General features: G+C 42.4%; 1 protein-coding gene across 4 annotated transcripts in view; it reads right to left on the bottom strand.

The window, feature by feature from the left end:
* Positions 1-17,666, bottom strand: part of CREB1 (cAMP responsive element binding protein 1) — a 52,850-nt gene extending 35,184 nt beyond the window's left edge. The window contains exon 1 of one of the 4 annotated variants that reach the window (XM_084892976.1): positions 17,436-17,666. The gene's annotated coding sequence lies outside the window, so the exon portion shown is untranslated. The remainder of the gene's footprint in view (positions 1-17,435) is intronic. The other 3 variants (XM_084892978.1, XM_084892977.1, XM_084892979.1) reach the window with 3 other exon arrangements.
* Between the last annotated feature and the right edge of the window lie 5,287 nt (positions 17,667-22,953).

The following is a 22,953-nucleotide window of genomic DNA, read 5'->3' as shown; positions in this document are numbered from 1 at the left end:
TGTTTCACTTAGCGTAATACATTCCAGATCCATCCATGCTGTCCCAAAGGGTGGGTGAGATCCCTCTTTTTTACAGCTGCATAATATTCCATAGTGTACTAGTATGTTCCTCCTGAACTCTTACCAATCCAGAAGTCCAAGGATTTAAGGAAGTCATATAAGCATTAGTTTAGAGTCTCCAGGGTAACCATAGCAAAAGGCACATTTGGGCATATAACTTTAAAACTTAAACAACTATTTTGTCATTCTCAAATGTAGTACTAAAAATATTTTGCAGAAGTATACCTAGAAACATCTATGAGCAACACATAATACTCTCTACAGTTATTTGGTACTTATTATTTAGTTTTTAGGATATCATAACTGTTTGAAAGCCTTGCTAACACATTCTTAACACCTTCAACATGTCCTTATTAATTTTCTAAAGTGTTAAGATTAACTTACTAAAGAAAGCGGTAAAACATTGAGGTGCTAAACAACAGACTTCAGCTTTCCACTAATCAATAACTATGTTGCACTGCCTTTGCCTTTACTTTTTTCCTTGTACAATTTTTCTTTTTCTTTTTTTTTTCTTTTTTAAATATTTTATTGATTTTTCTTACAGAGAGGAAGGGAGAGGGATAGAGAGCTAGAAACATCGATGAGAGAGAGTCATCGATCAGCTGCCTCTTGCACACCCCCTACTGGGGACATGCCCGCAACCAAGGTACATGCCCTTGACCGGAATCGAACCCGGGACCCTTCAGTCCCCAAGCCGATGCTCTATCCATTGAGCCAAATGGGTCCCGGCCAATTTTTCTTTTGGTTGTTAACCTTACATATTTGTCATTTACCTTCATCACTAGAGGACCCCGCAGCCTCGCCTGCACCCTCTCACAGTCCAGGATCCCTCAGGGGATGTCCACCTGCCTGCAGCAGAGGCAGGAGAGGCTCCTGCCACAGCTGGCAGCTGTGCTTGCCAGCCATGAGCCCGGCTTCTGGCTGAGCGGCACTCCCCGTGGGAGCGCACTGACGACCAGGGGCAGCTCCTGCATTAAGCATCTGCCCCTTGGTGGTCAGTGCATGTCATAGTGACCAGTCATTCCTCAATTCTGGTGAAGTATGTATTAGGATTTTATTATATAGTATACTAGAGGCCAGTGCACAAAATTCCTTCTGGGGGCGGGGGAGGGGAGGAGTCCCTCAGCCCAGCCTGCACCCTCTCGAACCTGAACCCCGTGGGGGATGTCCAACTGCCTCTCGCAATCTGGGACCACTGGCTCCTAACCACTCGCCTGCCTGATCACCCCAATCCCACTGCCTGCCTGCCTGCCTGATGGCCCCTAACTGCTCCCCTGCCGATCTGATTGTCCCTAACTGCCTCTGCCTAGCCCCGCATCAGGGACCCAGGATTTCCTCCTCTGGCTGGTCATAGGCACCTGGGACGCAGGCTGGCTACATTCGGGCTGGCCACAGCTGCAGGGGACCATGGGCAGATGGCTTCACCCAGGCCACAGGCACTGGCGCCCAGGACTACAGGTCAGGTGGCTTGTGCCTCTCCTGGGCCACAGGTGCAGCCACTGGCACCTGGAACTTTGGGGTTGGTGGCTTGTCCCTTTCCTGGGCTACAGCCTGGCTGGTCCCCATTCCTCTCTCCCCAGTGTTGAGTGTCTGAGCCATTATGGTGCGACAACCATTTGCATATTAGCTCTTTATTATATAGGATGCCCAATCTAGCACAATGAGATTTATAAAATCAATACTGGAGATTTAATAATGCTCCAGGTTTCTGATGCTAATAATAGTCTTCTGGTATTAAATACAAGGTATCTTCACTGAAACCAGGTAGGTATACCACAAATTCAAATATATGTGTACACATAGATATCAGTATGTATATAATGTACACACACTCAATACACGTATCAACTTCAACTATAAAAGCTTTATTAGATTATACTGATCACACCTTAACAAAATGAGGTTATATACATTTTTAGGAAAACAGTAAAAGAACAGACAATGTAATAAATAAAATAAAATAAACTGGTGTCTTTATCAAGTTAAGTATTCTTACATAATTTTCAGAAATAATTTTCTCTGTCCTCTTACCAAGGTCTTTCTCCTTTAATTGAAGAACAAACCCATACCTCAGTCTCTAGTCTAGGTATTAAAGCAAGCATGTCAAACTCAAAGGCTAACACGGGCCAAATAAACAAGATTTAAGTTTATATGGGCCACAAAAAACAAAAGCTTTAATGTTTATAGAAATGTAGGTTTATTTCAATAGAGACATGCTGAATACAAAGGGCTGAATGAGTAATCGTTAACATAAAATAGAATATTTTAATAAAAATACTTTTTCTTGGACATTAACTTACCAGACACTGGATAAATGCACAAATTAATAAGCGTAACACAAATAAACTTATTTTTCTTGATTTCCAGAAGCAAAATATTTCCTGTGGCACACACCTAGCAAGTCAGTACAAGACTAATGACATTGCAATTGCCTGTTGAAATATTCACTGCTAGTATTGGTGGAGAGAAATGGCTCGCCTGCACATAAGGCGAGAAAGGGAAATGAACTGCAACACGATTATAGTAATCAGTCATTAGTGAACATTGTAGTTTGTTTGTTATTAATAATTATGTGTAACAGGTCATTGTAAAAATTAAGTCACGAAATTTTTTAAAAAAATGTATTTTATTGATTTTTTTTTTACAGAGAGGAAAGGAGAGGGATAGAGAGCGAGAAACATCGACCAGCTGCCTCCTGCACACCCTCCACAGGGGATGTGCCCGCAACCAATGTTCATGCCCTTGTCCGGAATCAAACCTGGGACCTCTCAGTCTGCAGTCCAATGCTCTGTCCACTGAGCCAAACCGGTTTCGGCAAGTCACGAAATTTTTATTAAAACATTTCTTACATACCATTATATTGGCGGGGCAGCAAAAACATTCGTTATGGGCTGCAAGTTTGACATGCTTGTATTAAAGGAAGGCAAGAAAAGTTATATATGAAGTTAATTCTCTAATTACTTGAATTGGTAAGATTTAATCATTTATAAGACAAATACAATCTGAAAATGTGTTTATATATTTTTATAAATTCTTAGTATTAATAGAAAATGCCAGCCTAACTGGTTTGGCTCAGTGGATAGAGCATTGGCCGGCAGACTCACGGGTCCCAGGATCAATTCCAGTCAAGGTCATGTACTTCGATCTCAGGAACATCCCCAGTAAGGGGTGTGTGGGAGGCAGCTGATTGATAGTTCTCTCTCATTGAGGTTTCTAGCTCTCTATTCCTCTCCCTTACTCTCTGTAAAAAAATCAATAAAAAAAAATATATATATTTTTAAAAATGCCTGTACCAATGCTACCAAAAAAGAAGGCAGCATACAGCAGGGGAATCTTTTCAGTGTTATTTAATATTAATTACCTCGGTACATTTACTGAATTGAACTCAGAGAAACTGCTTTAAGTTCATTGTTTATATTTTCTAATTTATTGCAATTTTGTGAATACCAAATTATTTGCACGTTATTTTTAATAAACCAAGTTATTTTTAAATATATAGCATGCACTATAGGAAAGATACTGTCCCCTCAAAGTATTTAATATAAGTTAATTAGAAAAATGTTATTTGATTTATAGAAATGTTCTGCATGATTTATGACAACTATCCTTGAATATGTGGCTAATTAATTCATCTATAGTACCTTTCAATAAGAAAACTTTAGTACTTTCTTAAAACAAAGTTGTTATTTTTTAAGTATTGGCAAAATGTATATGCTTTGTTTTCCTGCAGGTAAGACTACTGCAACTATGACTATGCATTATTTCAGATAACCTTTTATCCCATTTCTTCCCATTCTCCTTTCTTTCCAAAACACCCATCTGAAACTATGTTTCCAGATTTTTACACCATAAGCCTTTCAAAGAAGTGATCCTATATATACTTCTACATATAAAATTCTACTAAGTGGAGTTTTGGAGCTGAACTGTTTTCCAAGGAAAGATACACCTCCTACATAGTTACTTCTAGAAAAGCAATTTTTGTGTTGACTAAAGAGTGAAACTGTCTTCGAATTTTAAATTCTGCTTCATAAACTACCTCAATGCTGAAACTGTAAAGACCCACAGAAGTTGTGACCTATTCCACTTACTCAACAAAACCAGAGGGACTTTGTGAAAATCATGATTCAAATGGGAACAGTGTCCAAGTGCTTTTGAAAAATAAGTTTATAAAATAATCAACAATTTATTATTTTAATAGTTCTATTTTAAACTAATTCAAAATGTTATATTCTTGGCTAATTATTTACAAATCAGGCATGGAAGATTGAAAATTCAGTTCTCCTGAAGTGAGTCAGCATATTATAGTAGGAATCGTAAGACAAGAATTTTGATTTTAGCACTGATTTAGATAAAGAACTAGAGATGTTAAGAGATTTGTAAGGAATTTACAATACTGTTCAGGGCTATACCACATAGTCTCCAATACTAAAAAAGGTTAAGAGTTCTTTGCACTTAGCAATGGAACTGCATATTAAGCAACATACTAATCATTTTAACTATGTCTTTCTTACTAAAAAAAGCCCAAGCATTCATGGAACCAAGGACATATTGGGACTATACTTAAAAATTAGCCATGGTTAATATATAAAGACGATAGATGGCATGCAGACAATAGCAAAGAGTTTATGTACAGTTTTGATAAAAGGCTCACTTCAAACTCAGGTACTTTATTTTTAATGCTAAAAGAATCAGCATCAAGTCTAAACTTTCAATTAGGTGTACCATTTTTACCAGCCTAGTAATGATTTCTGGTAAAGTCATTTTAATTAGTACAATCTCATGTCTCATAGATGGGACAGGATGAGTTAATAAAGCATCAGGGTTAATAAAAATCCATACTATGAAATCTTTTTAAGCAATGAAAAGTGAACCTAACTTCCTTGGCTTAAAAAAATAAATCTGCAAATTGAATACATTTTAATTATATGAAATTTATATTTCTACTTCCTTTAAACTGTGCAACTCTAAAGGGGCACTGTTTTTAACCCTTTTAAATTTGTGACCCTGCAAGAGGGAGTCATTCATTAAACAAATACGTGTTCTGTGCCTATTACATATGTAAGTGTTCTGCTAAAACCTATGGGAACTAAAAAGAAGCAAACAGGAATCTTTTTCTCATTGAGCTTACAAGCTAACAATGGATAAAATATAGAGTGAAACAACAGTAGGTTTACAGTTTTGAGGATGGAGAAACAGTTTATTCTGGTATTATTTTATTTTTATTTTTTTGTTAACCCTCACCCAAAGATATTTTTCCATCAAGCCTGCAACTGAGGTATGTGCCCTTGACCAAAATTGAACCCACGTGCCGAAACCGGTTTGGCTCAGTGGATAGTGTCAGCCTGCGGACTGAAAGGTCCCGGGTTCGATTCCGGTCAACAAGCCAGGGCAGCAATAAATTATTAAAATTCTCCAGGGCTCAATTTAGCTATTGTATAAACAAAGGAGTTACTACCCTCTTCATGGTAAAAGTTTGTAAAGAATGAATTCCCCAAACGCAGCAGAAGTTATGAGTCATACATCACACCCACACAAGTGTCATAATAAATTCTCTCATAACAAATAATTCTCAAATGTAGTACTTAAAATTTTTCACTTAAAGTTGTCATTTCTTGACTTTTTCTGATGAAAAGAAACATCATCAGTTACTCCAACTAAGGAATCTGCACACAGAATAAATGGAAGTCCAGAGGAGACAGGGTATAAGTCCAACTATGCATTAGTAGTGGAGGCGAAGATGGCTGCCAACGGGAAGTCAGACTGCAAGATAGTGTGTGAGTGAGAGAACGAAAAGAGAATGTGTGGTCAGAGGGGGAGTATTTATTTGTGAGTTGAGGGATAGCTATAGTTCAAGGGATTGTTAGGACAAATATGCATTAGTGGCTTTTGTTATTTTTCATCAAATAATGTCCTATTTGTCTGGATTTTCAGGGATATTTAGAAAATCTACACTAATAAAAAAGTGCAAATTGTCTGTACCTTCACAACGCCCACCAGCCAATCAGAAATGGGTATGCAAATTACCCAACAAAGATGGTGGGTTGATTTGCATTTGCAGGAGCCAAGTGGCTGGGGCGGGACGACAGGCGGCCAGCACTGCCCCAGCTGCTTGGACCTCTGGGCAGGGTAGGAAGGCGGAAGGCAGCTCCGGGCCACAGCGAAGGTGGTGCCAGCAGCCAGGGGAAGGAAGGCCCATCCCTGCACGAATCTTCGTGCATCAGGCTTCTAGTGCTGTAGTAATTAAATAAGAATTTATGATGTCTCAAGATAGGGACACCATAAGCACAAGCAAAACAAGGAAAAATATATGAACTGGAAATCATTAACATTACAAACTTTTGTGCCTCAAAGGGCATCATCTAGAAAGTAAAGACCTGGTCAGAGCCTTGGCCTGTGCACTGACAGGTCCTGGTTTCAATTCTTGGTCAAGGGCATGTACCTGGGTGGCAGGTTTGATGCCTGGCCTGGTAGGGCACGTGCAAGAAGCAACCAATAGATCTCTCTCTCCCTCTCTCTCTCTCTCTCTCTCTCTCTCTCTCTCACACACACACACACACATACACCAATGTTTTACTTCCCCCTCCCTCCTCCACTCTCTAAAAATCAACAGAAAACATATCCATTGAGGATTAACAAACAAACAAAGAAAGAAAGTGAAAAGACTGACCAATCAATAGTGTGATAGTGTGTGACCCCAATCAGGACCCTAAGCCACCAGGAAGCCAGGTGTTGGAGCATGAGGGCACCTGTGTCTCTGGGTGTGGCAGCATTTCCTTAATTGGTAAACCTTTACTTTCTTGGCTGGGAAAAAAAAGTAAGAAGACAATCCACAGAATGAAAGAATACTTTGTAAATCATGTATCTTGTTTCTAGAATAGTAAGAACTACAACTCAATAAAAAGACAACTAACCCAATTTAAAAATGGGCTAAGGATCTGAATAGATATTTCTTCAAAAATATACAAATAGCCATTAAGTACATGAAAAGATTCTAGACATCATGTCATTAGAGAAATCCAAACTACAGAGATACCACTTCTCACCCACCAAGATGACTATAATGAAAAAGAATAACAAGTGTTGGTGTGGATGTGAACTTAGACCCTCACAGCCAATAAAAATGTAAAAAGGTATAGTAGCTTTGGCAAAGTGCCAGTTCCTCAAATGGTTCAACAGTCACCACATATTTTTTAAAATATATATTTTATTGATTTTTTACAGAGAGGAAAGGAGATAGTTAGAAACATCGATGAGAGATAAAGCTGCCTCCTGAACATCTCCCATTGAGGATGTGCCTGCAACCAAGGTTGCAGAATCAAACCCAGGACCTTTCAGTCCGCAGGCTGACGCTTTATCCACCGAGTCAAACTGGTTTCGGCAACAGCCACCATATAATTCAACAACAACTCCTAAGTAAATACAAGTATCCAGGAGAAATAAAAACATCATAATATAGAGGGAATATGCAAATTGACCATTACACCATCACAAAGATGGCAGTGCCCAAAGCCACAAGATGGCGGCGCCCAGACCCCTCAGAGTTGGGGGGCAGTGGTGGCAGGCAGGTGCCCTTAGCCCCTCAACCACCCAAGCCAGCCCAAAGTGCAGGCAAGCTGCGATGGCAGCTGCCCAGCCGAGGCTTGAGGCTTGCGCTGCCGGCAGTGGCAGCAAAGGTGTGATGGGGGCGTCACCTTCCCCTGATCACAGGGTCTCCTTCTGCTCTTGAGGGCTCTTGGACTGTGAGAAGGGGCATGCCAGGCTGAGGGACTCCCTACCCCCAGTGAATGAATTTTCATGCACCAGACCTCTAATATGCAATAAATGAATATTCATGGCAGTTTTATTCATCAATAGCCCCAAAGTCCAAAGGTCATGAATTTATTGATAAAATGTGCATCCATAAAATGGAATCTTTAGCAATATCAAGAAATGAAGTACTAATATATATTACAACTTGGATGAACTTTGAAAGCATATGCTAAGTGAAAACGGTTAACACAATGAAAAACTTACTGTATATGTCCATTTATATGCAATGTCCAGAATAAGTAAATCTATAGACAGAAAATAGACTTACTGGCTGTCTGGTGCTGGGGGTATGCAGAGATTGAGGGGTGATGGCTATGAGATGCTAGGTTTCTTTTGGAAGTAATGAAAATAACCTAAAAGTGACTGTGGTGGTAGATGCACGGCTTTTTGAACATGCTAAAAACCAATACATTGTACATTTGAAACTGGTAGATTGTATGGTACGTGAACATTTAAATAAAACTACTAATACCTATGATGTGCAGTGTTTACACTGCAATATAATCTACCATGAAGGAGAGTGAATTATGAGTCAGGAAATTTATGTTGTAGCCCAATTTATGTCATTCCTGTTTATATTGTTCCTCCTCTTATATGAAATTTAAAGCTTCCTGCCTCACACTCAGGGTTTCCCATGAGAGATTTATAGTTAATGTAATACTTTCTTCACCAACTTGTGAGCAGATTAGGTTTATTCTACTTCCATGTCTTCATTTTTGTTGTCCTTGCCACAGCCTAGAATACACACTCTTTTATCTCTATTTATCTAAGTTCTTCAGTATTGTTTAAATTCTTTCTCACAAAACTTTCCCTCACTAAACTGTTTCTCTTTTAAGCTCCTATAGCCCTTCAGCACAGTAGTGAAAACTGATATTCTGCCCTGTATAAATCATTCCCTCTTACACAATGTGACCCCATCTCCATCATTTCCACTACACCATAAGTTCCTCGAGGATGGGAGCCAAATAATCCAGGCTTTAGTATTTAATACCAACTAGAGCAATCCTTCATTTAATATCTATAAAAATACTTAACTGAATAAATTTTCTTGTGATTATTTCATCAACTACAAAAAGTTTTTTAATAAATATTCTTTGAGCCCTAACCGGTTTGGCTCAGTGGATAGAGCGTCAGCCTGCGGACTCAAGGGTCCCAGGTTTGATTCCGATCAAGGGTAGGTACTTTGGTTATGGGCACATACCCACTAAACAGGGTGCAGGAGGCAACTGATCGATGTTTTTCTCATCGATGTTTCTAACTCTCTACCCCTCTTCCTTCTTCTCTGTAAAAAAATCAATTAAAAAAATGTTCATTGAATAAAGGACTAGATTGATAAAGTCAGTAAGTAATACCAAAGTATTACTAATACTGGTCAGAGCAAACAATAAAGCTGCTGATATTATATTTTTTAAAAAATACCCATTTAAGAATACAAAGTGAGAACAAGCAATATTTTTTGCTTCAGTGATTTTAAAAAAACACAAGATACTTCTCAATCTCCTACTGTCAATCACTTATACAGAGATGACGACCTTAAAAGATAATGTTTTTGCCAAAAGTGGTTTGGCTCAGTGGATAGAGCATCGGCCTGCGGACTCAAGGGCCCCAGGTTTGATTCCGGTCAAGGGCATGCACCTTGGTTGTGGGCACATCCCTGGTAGAGGGTGTGCAAGAGGCAACTGATCGATGTTTGTGACTTTCTATCCTTCTCCCTTCCTCTCTGTAAAAAAAGCAATAAAATATATTTTAGAAAAAAATAAAAATAAAAAATAAAAAAAAAGATAATGTTTATTCAGCTTTGGCTAAACTACAAATATTTTTAGCTATATCTAATATTGTCATATAGTTCTAACTAGAAACTCACATGCAGATAACTAGTTCATTAGGAATACACTTAAAATTAAAGAACTAAATCTTAGTTTTAGAGAAGATTCATTAATATTTGCGCAAAACAATTTCTTTTACTACTGGCAGAAGTCAACTTTCAGGATCACCGCCTACTTCTATCCAGGTCACTACTTAGCTATTTTAACTTCTGCTAAATCCTCTCTTCTCCAACCAAATGTCAGCCTTTACTTCTTTCCTTTTGGGAAAACACACACACACCCTCAATATCCATCTCTTACACTCCAAGTCTTTGCCCCTCGTTAGATTCTTCAGAGATCCTAGATAAATTCGGCAGCACAAAGAAAACTCTTAATGTGCTCTTTTCATCTTGATTCAGGCAGCTCATCTCCTTTATTACCTTACCGCAACCCTGAGAAAAAGCAACTCAGGCATTTAAAACTTTTTCAAGGAGTACTACAATACTATGGTGTTTTTTGTCTTTTTTCTTTTAAAATTGATATTCATGTAACTAGCTTCAAGAATAACTATATAAAGGTAATTTTTCATCACTGGACAACTGTCTTCTTCTCTGTTAGGATAAACACCAGAATATGAATGATTAATTTTGTCCCCTCTTCCTGTTGGTAACTTAGTAGACAAGTGAACAAAACTCTGGGTAAATTATAACAACACATCTGTACAGGGCCATGTCTAGCAGATCTCAAAGTATGCAAAACAAAGCAAACAGGACACAAGACATGAGTTATTTCTCTCGGGCGTATATACACTGTGTGGCCAGATTATGATGATCTCTGAACGCATAATAATCTGGTCACTCGGTGTATATCCTGTATAATAAAAGGCTAATATGCAAATTGTTACCTTAATCAGGAGTTCGATCATCAGGCAGGCCAGTGTGACCCCATCTATGCACAAATTCATGCATTGGGCCTCTAATACACATACACACACACACACACACACACACAGGCCAGTGTGACCCCATCTATGCACAAATTCATGCATTGGGCCTCTAATACACATACACACACACACACACACACACACACAGGCCAGTGTGACCCCATCTATGCACAAATTCATGCATTGGGCCTCTAATACACATACACATACACACACACACACACACACACACACACAGGCCAGTGTGACCCCATCTATGCACAAATTCATGCATTGGGCCTCTAATACACACACACACACACACACACACACACACACACACACGCCAGTGTGACCCCATCTATGCACAAATTCATGCATTGGGCCTCTAATACACATACACATACACACACACACACACACACACACAGAGGCATACACTGAGTGGCCCGATGATTATTTGTTCAGATTGTATATTAAGAGGAGAAGAGCATTCTGAATAAGAAAAATAAATGCCCCTCAAAGAGTCCCAGGTTTGATTCCGGTCAAGGGCATGTACCTTGGTTGCAGGCACATATCGAGTGAGGAGTATGCAGGAGGCAGCTGATGGATGTTTCTCTGTCATAGATGTTTCTAACTCTCTATCCCTCTCTCCCTTACTCTCCGTAAAAAAAAAAAAAAAAAAAAAAATCAATAAAATATATATTTTTTAAAAAGAAAATAAATGGCTCTTCTTATCTAAGTTTCAAATGTCTCAGAAACCTACATTTATAAATATGATTGTGCAGATTAAGTTTAAAACCATACTTCCTTCTTAAGACTTCAGAAAGTTGACCAGGGCAACCTCTATACAATGACTGATTTAGCATTTATATCAAATAGCAGAGGAAAACAGCCATTTTCTCCTTATCAGTTTGTTACTTTAATTCATTATCTTTACCTCCTCTCCAAAAGGCAATTCAACGATTCCATATTCTGAGGAATTATTTAATTCCCTGGCAACACACAGACATATGTTCCAGAAGAAAAATATTTTGCCTTTACAAACTTTATTTTATTTTTTTTAAAATATATTTTATTGATTTTTTTTAGAGAGAGGAAGGGAGAGAGATAGAGAGCTAGAAACGTCGATGAGAGAGAAACATCGACCAGCTGCCTCTTGCACACCCCCTACTGGGGATGTGCCCGCAACCAAGGTACATGCCCCTGACCGGAATCGAACCTGGGACCTTTCAGTCCGCAGACCGACGCTCTACCACTGAGCCAAACCGGTTTCGGCACAAACTTTAATTAGCCCCCCAAGTCTTTAAAAGTGCTTTGTAAATGTTTCAGATAAAAACAACACATATTAGCCCTAGGCAGCTTGGCTCAGTGGATAGAGCTTTGGCATGCACACTGAAGGTTCCCAGGTTCAATTCCAGCCAAGGACACAGGCCCGGGTTGCAGGCTCGATCCCCAGTAGAAGGCATGCAGGAGGCAGCCAATCAGTGATTCTCACTCATCATTGATGTGTCTCTTTCCCCCTTCCTCTCTGAAATCAATAAAAAAATAAACTTAAAAAAAAGCACATATTAGTATTTTACATAAAACACCAACAAATCCTCAAAATAATAGTAAGGCAATATTTTTACATTAAAAACTTCAGCATGTGTAACTGTCAACTTGAGTGCACAAAGAATGAGATGCACCGAGACAGCATCAATTAATGATTTGTTTGTTGGAAGACAGGGAGCTTATCTATGTCCCTTCTGCTAGATTATTAGTTATCATTTTCTTTCTAACTTTAATCAACTAAAAAATATATATAGCATATATAAATATAAATAAGCAGCATGTTTATTTACAATGTACTATGGTTAAATGCTGCTTAGAAGAGAAAAAAAAAAAAAGGATAGAGATGCTGAAACCTAATTTTATGCTCTACTTGAAGTATTTCTTGGTCTAACTGGTAGACCAAAGACTTCTGGGGGTGAGGTGGGGTCATCTAAACAGCAAAATCTCAGTACAGAATCATAGAGGTGAAACTATTTATTTAGGCATCTATATTCTATAGAATAAGTGCAATATGCTAATTAGACCGGTGTCCTTCCAGACGACCTTCTGGACGAAGCTGGGCTGTGAGGGAAGCCCGGTCCCGGGTGCCAGAGGGGAGCTGGTGCTGGCAGCCGGGGAAAGAAGGCCTGCTCTTGCACAAATTTCATGCATTGGGCCTCTAGTTAAATATAAAACTGACAATTACACTAAAAAACTTTAGAAAATCGTCAAAGAGTAAGTTAATGACTATGTAAAAAATAAGTACAGGAAGAGAGCTAGTGTCCTAATCAGCATTACTGGGCCAAAATTTCCCATGAAAACAGTCTGCTTAAGAAAAAAAGACTGCCCAGCTGAGCCGGCTGGTGTGGCTCAGCAGCTGAGTATCAGCCCAGGAACCAAGAGGCCACAGGTTCCATCCCGTCAGAGCACACACCGGGAGTGAGGCTTCATTCCCAATAGGCAAGCGGTCAATGTTTCTTTCTCACTGTTTCTTTCTGTCCATCCCTCTCTAAAAAGAAAAATCACTAAAGACATTTTTTAACGGACTGAACTACATGAGATGTTCTCTCTCATTTAGAGAGAAAACTATCGAGAATGTTTTGGCTGAAACAGCAATAGGAGGGAGTATAAAGAGCCTCAACAGGAGTTACACTCAGGCGAGCTTCACTTCCATAGTTAACCCTTACCCAGCCTACTTGCCTTTTCATGCACTAACACCTAACAAGGTAATAAAGTTCAAATGACAATTTCCTGTCAGAAACTGTTATTTATCAGTCAAATGAATCTCTTTCATTTAAAGAAATAAATGCATGATAGATCCTTTGGTTTAAAGGGTCAGGTAAGACCTAAAAATAAAATCAGCTCACTAACCGGTTAATAAATACAGGTACATTCATATGATAAAATGCCTCATTGTTAAAAAACAAAAATGAAGTTTTGCTAAGCAATATTAAGTGAAAAAAAGCAAGATATGATAGTGTATATAGTAGACTATCACTTGTATAAAAGGGGGGGAGAGTATGTATTTATTTGCTTGTGTATGAATATATACATCTGAGAGAATAATTAGCAATACTCGGATGACTTGGTTGGGGGTGACAGACACACACACACACTTTTTCTATAAATTTTCTTTTGAATTATGAATTATCTGAATGACATTGAAAAATAAAACTGAAAATATAAAACTGTAATATTCCTCTTTTCCATTATTTCACCAAGTATGATCCCTCCTTCTTTTGATATTCTGCCTTAGTCATCATGTCCTCAAAGTTCCTTTAGGGTAGCGACAAGACAGTGCAATTCATCTTTGGATTTGCTGTAGCTTCTACTCCAGTGTATTAAACATAGTAATATTAATAATGAATAATTTAAAAGTAGAAAACATTTGTTGGGCACATGTGAAATGCCTGGCATTTAATAAGTATTAACTTATTTAACGTAAAGTTTACCTGTATTACTTTATTTAATTCCCACTTTTCTTTGAGGTGGATATGGTACCTTTATGACCAAGCAAACTGAGGTATGGAGAAGAAACCAGCTCAATGTCCCACAGCTAGGAAGTTAAAATAAAGTTTAAAAATGAGTATCTATCACTGAGTCCCGAAAGGAGGTACTTTATCTCATGACCCTATTAAAAAGGTGGTATTATTCTAATTTAACAAATAAGAAAATTGAGGCTGAGGAAGATCAAAAAATTTCCGGGCAAGTCACAAATTCCCTTGAGGGTAGGCACATGACAATAGTGTCATCAGGGATTCTAACACCTAATGCTCTTTCCACTATGTTCTCTCACAGTGAATGCTAGCTAAATCCTTGAATTACCACCAACTGTTGTCTCCAGTGAACTGCAGTAGAAATGAGTTCACACATAAAAATGAAAACCCTTGCCTTTTTTCTATTCCCTATCTACTATATTTCTTACATTCAGATTTGAGCTCTTCGCTATTCAATTAAAAAGCTGTCACTGTGAGTGATACTGTACATCAAGAAAGATATGCTTATGAGAATGTGTTACAGGCTGATATAAACAAGTGCATATAACTGAATCTAGTAAGGTGTTTATAGAATAAATGAAATTATAAATTTCAGTGATACATTGTAAGCATTAAGTTACAAGAACATTTCTTCTGTAGAAGAGGAAAACTATTTTTAAACTGACATGAAGTGGGGCATACATACATGTGGGACAAAAGTAGGTTGCTATTCATATGGAAAATGACATAATAATACCATAATTAATAAATTATAATACAAGAATAAACTCTTGTACTCACAACTGTAAACCTATTTTTGCCCAACTGCAAGCCTATTTTCCCCATCCTGTACTCGGTTTTAATATAACCATATTATATTCCAAAACGTCTTCGAATGTGACAAACTAAAGCTACTTCTCTTTGAAGAAAATGTTCTGTTTATCAGCTCTAATCAAGAATATAAGTTTTAGAAAGCAGAAAAAGGAAGTTGCCATTTTATAGATGAGGTTTCTAAGTTTTCTCAGGCTCTTACGTGAAAAAAAAAAATCATTCAAAAGAGGTATTAGCTTTAAATCCCATAAGTGCCTTTTAACATTTTTCAGTCAATTTGTGTCAAAGATTCATTTTCTGAATATATATGTCCATTAATAAATTAATCAAACTTAACTGAGATTTTTTTTTTTTACTGGTCCGTGAGAGGGGGTAGAAGTATAATTTTTAGTACCATGCTCCATGTGAAGGTTCACATATTTAATTAATATAAAAGTTTGAAAAGTTTCACCTGGAATTGCTAAGGATTAACAGATTATGAATTTATAGATAAAGTTTAAATTGTCACAGAGAAAGAGTTGTTATCCTATAGTCTCTGTAGGAGAAAAACATTACTCAACTGATGCTGGGTTTCAGACCTTTCTTAAGGAAAAACAGTCATCTATAACATCATCAATACTGTAATTTCCTCAGTGTTTGTCAAATAAAATCATCTCCTCGGTCCTTATGGAAAAAGTCTTTATTGCATTTTCTTAATTTTTTCCAACAATGACAAATTGCTAACGTGTTTTATTATTTTTTTTAAAGACTTGCAATACAGCAAAGTAGGTTTTGAAAAAGTACTTGGCAACAAGAAGGCTTCTATTACCAATCAGTTTTTATTCCTAACAGAAACTCTGAATAGTAACTACAGGGCTAGTGAAATGTGGCAGACCAAGTGTTTTTAAAACAAATGATTCGTTCATCTTTTGCAACACCTAACAATAACCGTTTTTGTTTTTGTTGTTTTTTTTTTTTTTTTTTAAATCTGGAAATAAGCAGTGAATGTGAAAGATTTCAATAGCTGGCAACCAAAAGTATCTTTTATACAAAACCTTCATGAGGCAGAGCTGATGGGAGCTAAGGCCAGAGTGAAATTCTAACTTCTCACAGAGGGTACGACACACCTGAACGGGTCGTACGGCAGGTCCTCTAAAAACTAGCTTTTAATCTCTACTGTGTTAGTGACTTTCCGGCCGTGCCTTTTGCAAACGAAGAAAAAATAATAATAATAAGCCTTGTGGCTTCAATGGTCAAGGCTCCGGTTAGGGTTGCCCACCGCCTGGGAGACAGAATAACGGATATTTTTAAAACACCCATTTTTAGAATTAGCGTCCATCAATACGTTTCAGTTTGGACAGAAACGTGTGGGAAACATGGCAGAAAGGAGGCGGGGTGGAGGGATGCAGAGGACCCACACCAGTTGGCACGGTTGGCAAAAAAAACAACACACACACACACCACCATGCACACAAAGTGATGTAAAGCAAAAGCACACCGACTCGACACCCAGTGTTTCACCAGGATGGGTCTCAAGTGATCACCTTCTTGAAAAAAAGGGTTAAAAGCGAAACTGCTTTTCAAACGCCAGCTTCCCTTTTGCAAGATCCCAACTGCTGCAAACTTGGGAGAAATGTTTTATTTTCTTAGCAACCCCTTGCTCCCAAAAAGAATGCATTTCCATGACTACTGCCTTAAAAAAGAGAGACAGAGAGAGAGGTGAAGGGGAAAGAGCGAAAGCTGCCTAAAACCCTGCCCCAGCCCCCCCAGGGCTCCCCGGGGCGGAGGGAACAGGGTCCCCCCGGACGGCGCGGAGGGGGGAACGGGCACGAAGAAGAAAACGCAGACGAGGACCAGCCTTGGGATGCGAACTTTATTGCACCAAGAGCGCGGGCAGCGCGGGGCGCTGGCAGCGGGCACGGCGGGCGCCCTCGGCGGCCGCGGGGCCGGAGGCGCCGTCACCTCCGCCGCCTCCGCCGCCCCCCGCGGCCCCGGCGGCGCGGCCCGGAGCGCGGCGGGCCGGGGGCGAGGCGGGCGGCGCCGGGGGCAGCGGCGGCGCCAGCCCCGATCGGGCCGGGCGGCCGGGCGCGCGGCCTCCCCCTGGGGCGGCTCCGGCTCCGGCTCCGCGCCCGGCCCGGCCCGGCCCGGCCCGGCGGCTGGCGGCGGCGGGAACGCGGCGCCCGCTCCGGAGGCCGCCCGCCCGGCCGCCCGGCCGCCGCCCGCAGCCCGTCCCCGGCCGCCACCCCGCCCGCCGCCGCCCCCCGCCATGAGCGCCGCCGCTGGCTGCAGGCAGAGTCGCTGCCGCCCGCGGCCGCCGCTGGCTCCGGTCCGCCGCCATTATTCTTTGTTCGCTGCGAGCCGCGGCGAGGCGGTGGGGCTCGGGCGGAGGCTCCATCTTTGCCGCGGCCCCTCCTGCGGGGGAAGGCCTCGGCGCGCGGCCGGCCGGCGCCTCCCCGCTCCCCCCGCGGCCCCCCGGCTCTCTCGCGGGCTCCTGCCTCCTCCTCCTGCTCCTCTTACCGGTGGTACAAGCTCCTCCGTCACTGCTTTCGTTCGCCGCCCGGATCTCGCTGGAGTTTTATTCTCTCCCCCACGTAACACACCGCGTCAAACTACACCTCCGCCGCGTCACTCACCAGCACTCGCTTCTCCCAGCGCCCGGGCCACAGCAGCAGCCGCCGCCGCGGACGGAGGAGCCGCAGCCAGGGAGCAGCCAGCGCCGCCCAGCGCCGAGTGCGCAGCGGCCGCGCCCGGAAACTGCCGAGCCCGCCCGGAGGCGCTCGGCCGGCCCCGCCCCCCCCCGCGCGGGCGGCGGAACTTGCCGAAGGCGTTCGGCTCCCCTTCGGGCGGGCGGGCGGGCGGGCGCGGCGCAGGGGCTTCTCCCGCCGGGAGTGGGAAGGCGAAGGGTGGGCTGGGACCCGCGTGGGGCGGTCGGGGGAGGAGGGGGAAGGAGGGTTCGAAGCCCCATCGCCGCGTTTCGGTGGATTAAAAACCCGCCGGCGGAAACGTGCAGGAGGAAGTGGGGCTGGGGTGTGCGGCCCGCGGGGAACCCCAGGGGGGTGTGGACGGCGGGGTGGAAACTCCCGCGGCGGTAAGCGGCGGGCGGGCTCCGGGGCGGCGGCGGGCGCGAACTTTCAAACGCCGGGCGGACGCGGGAGGCGCGCCGCGAGGTCTGGGCTGCACCCGAGGGCGGGAGGCTGGCGAGGCCGCGGAGGAAGGCGGCTGCCCACGCCCCCGGGGCCCGGGGCCCGGGGCAGGGCCTGGCTGGGACGCGGCGCGGCTCGGGAGCCCCGGGGGAGGGTTTTCCGTCTCCCCGGGCGGCCGGGCTCCGAGCACCCGCGGAGAAAGCTGGCGGCGGCCGGCCGCTCTGTTCTACTGCGGGGCGGGGGGCGGGGCGGGAGGTGCCTGGGGCTGCGGAGGCTCTGGGACCTGGAGCACCTCGCGGGGTTCAGCCCGGCTGCGCGGGCAGCCAGGGTCGCCCAGGGCCTCTGAGCAATCACCTGCCCTGACCCAGGTTGCTCTTCCACAATTTTTCGAAATGCTTTCTCTCCCCCCCCCCCCCCCCACACACACACCTGCCCGCCCGCCCTTTTTTTTTTCTTTCTTTCTTTTTTTTTTTTTTTTCTGGCACCTTCCTGTGTCGCTTTCTTTCCGCAGCCGGTTTCTGCCGCGCGGTGTGCACTCGCTGCACCCTGTCCTTCCCCGCCCACCGCGCCCCAAGCCCGCCGGGGTGTCTTCCGCTGCCTCAAAGCTCCTGAGATGGCGCTTTCAGAGGGCACCCAAGGCCGCGATCCTGATCTCTCAGTCTCCTTTGCATTGAGCTCTGCAGTCCTCTTTCATAAGCGTCTTTCTGCCCTTTAGAAAGCTAACCTGCCTTTAGGAAGCAAAACCCACATGGTGCAAGTCTGAGCTCCGCCCCTTACTGGCTTCCTGTTGGAGACAGTTGCCCTTCTCTGTTCTCTTGATCGATCTCAGGCTGCTTTCTCAGGGACTTTGGGCCAAAGAATAGCCACTTTTCTTTCCGTTATTCAACCTTTTCTAGTCTCCCGGCTTCCCCATCTTACTATAAGCATGCTTGCCTGGCCGGCCTGGCTGAGTGGTTGAGTATCGAGAAGGTCACGGGTTGGATTCCTGGTTAGGGCACATGCCCTGGTTGTAGGCTCCAACATCCCCCGTGTGGGACATGTAGAAGGCAGCCAATGGATGATTCTCTCTCATCGTTGGTGTTTCTGTGTGTGCCTCTCTGTCCCTTTCTAAAATCAGTAAAAATGTATTTGAAAAATAAATCAATAAACATGCTTAAGTCTCTCATTTCTTTAAAAAGATATATGCATAACCATGCACACAGACAATGGGGTGGTGAGGGCCTTGAGGGGCAGGAGGGGGCTGGAAGAGACTAATGGGAGGGGGGAGGGGGAGGACCTATGTAATAGTTTCAACAATAAAGATTTCTAAAAGTAAATAAGACTTATCTCCTTAAATCCTTCTCCAATGGGTAATTCCAATGGTCTCTTACCCTGTGGACATTGTCTCACGGCCACTACTTAACCCTTTTCTGTCTAGCGTCTATTCCAGTCATTCACCTGAAGCAACTCTAATTTGTCACAGACAGTCTTCAGTCCCCATATTTCAAGACTTGATTCTAGCATTTGGCACTACTGACCACACCTTGAAGTGAATATGCTCTTCCCTCTGCTTCACCTCCTTTATCCAACTCTTAAACATCAGCATTCTGCTGAGCGAGGTCCTCTTCCTGAGTCCCACCCTGTGCACTCTCCTAGGTGATCTCACCCTCCTCCAGCAGCTCCACATACCCTCTGCCAAAGGCTGTCCATCCCGTAACTCAAATCTAGATCTTGCTTTTGAACTCAGGGTTCATATTTCTAACTGCCATTGCTACAGTTTCATTTGGATGACTGGGGCATGTCAAACTCAACCTGTATGTTACAGTCGCTCCAAAACCTTCCTCCCTGAGCCCTGGGATCAGTAAAGGGCATCCTGTTCATCTACTGAGCTCAAGCCAAAAACCTAGCATGGCTCCGACACACATCAGAATCCCCTAGACCCCTGCGCCTTAAAAAGCGGGGTTGTGGCCACTCTCCATTCCTGCGGCCACTTTCCCACCCCCGCTCCAGTCCTGCCGCCTGCATCTCTTGCTCGAAGTGCTGCACATAACTACCACGCAGGTCCTACAAACCTTTCACTCCCATTCAGTTCCCACACTGCAGCCGCGGTAATTTTAAAAATATAAATCTGATCATGATTCCTGCTGGAATCCCTTCTGTGGCTTCCCTTTTGCTTACTGAACACAGTCTGAGCTTCTTATCATGGAGACCAGCCCTCCACCATCGGGGCTTGTCATTCTCTCCAGCTTCCCTATCTGCACTCCAATCATATTAATCTTTTTTATATTAGTCTTTTTTCTTTTTTTTGGGGGGGGGGGCCTCTTTTTCTCTCTCTCTTTCCCTTCCTTCCTTCCTTTCTTTCTTTTTTTCTTTTTTTCCCTAGTGTAGGCTCTCACCTCAAGTCATTGACGCACACCATCCATTCCCTTCCCCTGGAATTCAGTCACCTACTCCTACCTAATTGCAACAACATTTTCTTTTCTGATACATCATATTGTAACTACTTGTTTAATGCGCATGTAAGGTCTGTGCAGGTGGGGACCATGTCTGTCATATTTACCTCCTTCCCTAGCACCAGCACAATGTCTAGAATGCAGTGGTACTTGTTCAATATTTAATGAATAAATATTGAATATGCGTGTGGTCCCAGGATAAGTTCCTTAATATTTTTGAAATCAAATCCTGGCTCATCCACTTACTAGCTATGTGAGTTTGGGCAAAGATGATAATAGCACCTACATCATAGGTGATAATTATTGTGATAATTAAATTCACTCATGGAAAGCATGCTTGACAAAATGTTTGGCACATACTAAGTGTTACTAGCTTTTACATGTATATATCATCCTTGTGTCAAATACATTTCAAAATTGAGTTTACCATTTCCCTGTTCTTATGCTGTCCCTATACATGATACCAAAATCTTGGAATTATTTACTCAGAGCCTATATTTATCACCCACCAAATATGGTCATTTTTTAGTTTAAAATTTCCTCATATCCTGACCTTTCTTTATATGATCATCTCTTCATATCTTGGTGACTTTGCTAACTTCCTAGGAGCTTTCTGACTGCAGACCCACTTCCCACATTCACCTGTGCCCCCCTGTCAGACCAGCGGGCCTCAGTTAGTAAATCTTCTCTCCTGGCTCACTTTGTTCATTCACTCATTCATTTAATCATCCAGGCACTCAAATGCAATTGATCTTAGTAAACATTTTGTATATGCTTCAGATTTGAAACCTAGTCTCCCAATTTCATTTATTCTACTCTAGCATCTCTATAAACAATAGAAACATCAAACTTGTAGCATCTATTTTTTGTCTCTGGGACTTAGAAATTACTTTAGTTTTTTACTGTTTTTCAGTCGGAAAATATGGTCAATATTGGGGAGATGAAGGTAGAGAACACCACGTGGATATAACTTGACATGGTATAAGATAACTGCCTGAGAGAGGTCCAGAAAAGGTGGCGATCTCATGAGAAGATTCTAAAAGGCTTCAAGGAGAAAGTGGTATTTGAGAACTTTCCTCTAACCATGGCTTCCTTTTCCTGTTATTTTTCTCTCTTGCTTCCACTGTTGAACCTAATTCTCACTCTCACTGCGATCTCAAGTTTCACAGACCCTGCCTACTCTGGTGCATCACCTCTCATGACTCAGTTTGCTTTCCTATCTAACCCCAAAGCCATGGTGACCTTTCTCTTCAATTCTAAAAGTATCTGTTGAGCACTTGCTTTGTGCCATGTACTCTCAGAAACGGATTCAGTGCTATCAGTGTTATCAATGCTCATGAAATAACCTTGTGATTTGAATTGTACTTTCCGAATCGTTTTTTCAAAGCAGAAGAGGGAGCACCGATTTGTTATAGCCATTCCTGATCTGTTTACCAGTTACAGTTCCCACCTAGGTTAATATACACTGAGTGGCCAGATTATTATGATCTCTGAATGCATAATAATCTGGCCACTCAGTGCATAACCTATATAATAAAAGGCTAATATGCAAATTGTCCCCTCGACCAGGAGTTCGACCAGCAGGCAGGCTGGACAACTGCCCATGTCCCTTCCCCCTGGCTGGCTGGCCAGACTCCACCCATGCACGAATTCATGCACCGGGCCTCTAATATAGATAGATATAGATATAGATATAGATATAGATAGATATATAAATATATAATGATCTGGCCATTCAGTGTATTTGCTTCTTAAAGTTAATCTTACACATAAGAACCACAACAAACCCCATCTTTACTTCCACTTCCTCTTCTAGCTACTGTCCAATTAATTTTTGCTCTCTTTACAACAAATATTTTTGAAAGAGTACTCTATTTACTTCCCCAATTCCTTTTCTTTTATCTTCTAACTAGCTCTTGCCCCCAGCATTCCACCATATCTCTCCACGTTACTTAATCCAATGGCCTGATCTCAGTCTTCATCTCACTGGACCTGTGAGCAGCATTTGACACAGTTGATCACTCCTTTCCCCCTGGAAGGCTTCCTTCACTTGTTACATTTGTTTCTTCTGTGTTTCAGGACACTTCACTCTCCTGGTCTTTGTCCTCCACTCCTGTCACTGTTCTCAATCTCCTTTGCTCACTGACCTCTTAACATTGCGTGTCCCTGGATTCCTGGTACCTGTTCTGTACTCTCTCCCTTAGTGATCTCATTCAGTCAATGGCATTCAGTCAAGGGCATTCGATAGGATAAATACGCTCACAGGTCCCTAGTCTCAGATCCACACTTGTATATCCAAGTACCTCAGCATCTCTACTTGGATGTTGAATAGACCTCTGATTCTATTATGTCCAAAACTAAACTCCTAATTGCCCTCCCCTCAAAAACCTTCTCTACCTACAACCTGGTCTGTCTCAGTTATGGCAACTTCATCATTCCCACTGCAGAGGCCAGCTCAGC

Source organism: Pipistrellus hanaki (genome assembly GCF_964339955.1).
Source record: "Pipistrellus hanaki genome assembly, chromosome: 8".
Taxonomy (NCBI): Eukaryota; Metazoa; Chordata; class Mammalia; order Chiroptera; family Vespertilionidae; genus Pipistrellus; species Pipistrellus hanaki.
This window is presented reverse-complemented; position numbering and strand designations above follow the sequence as displayed.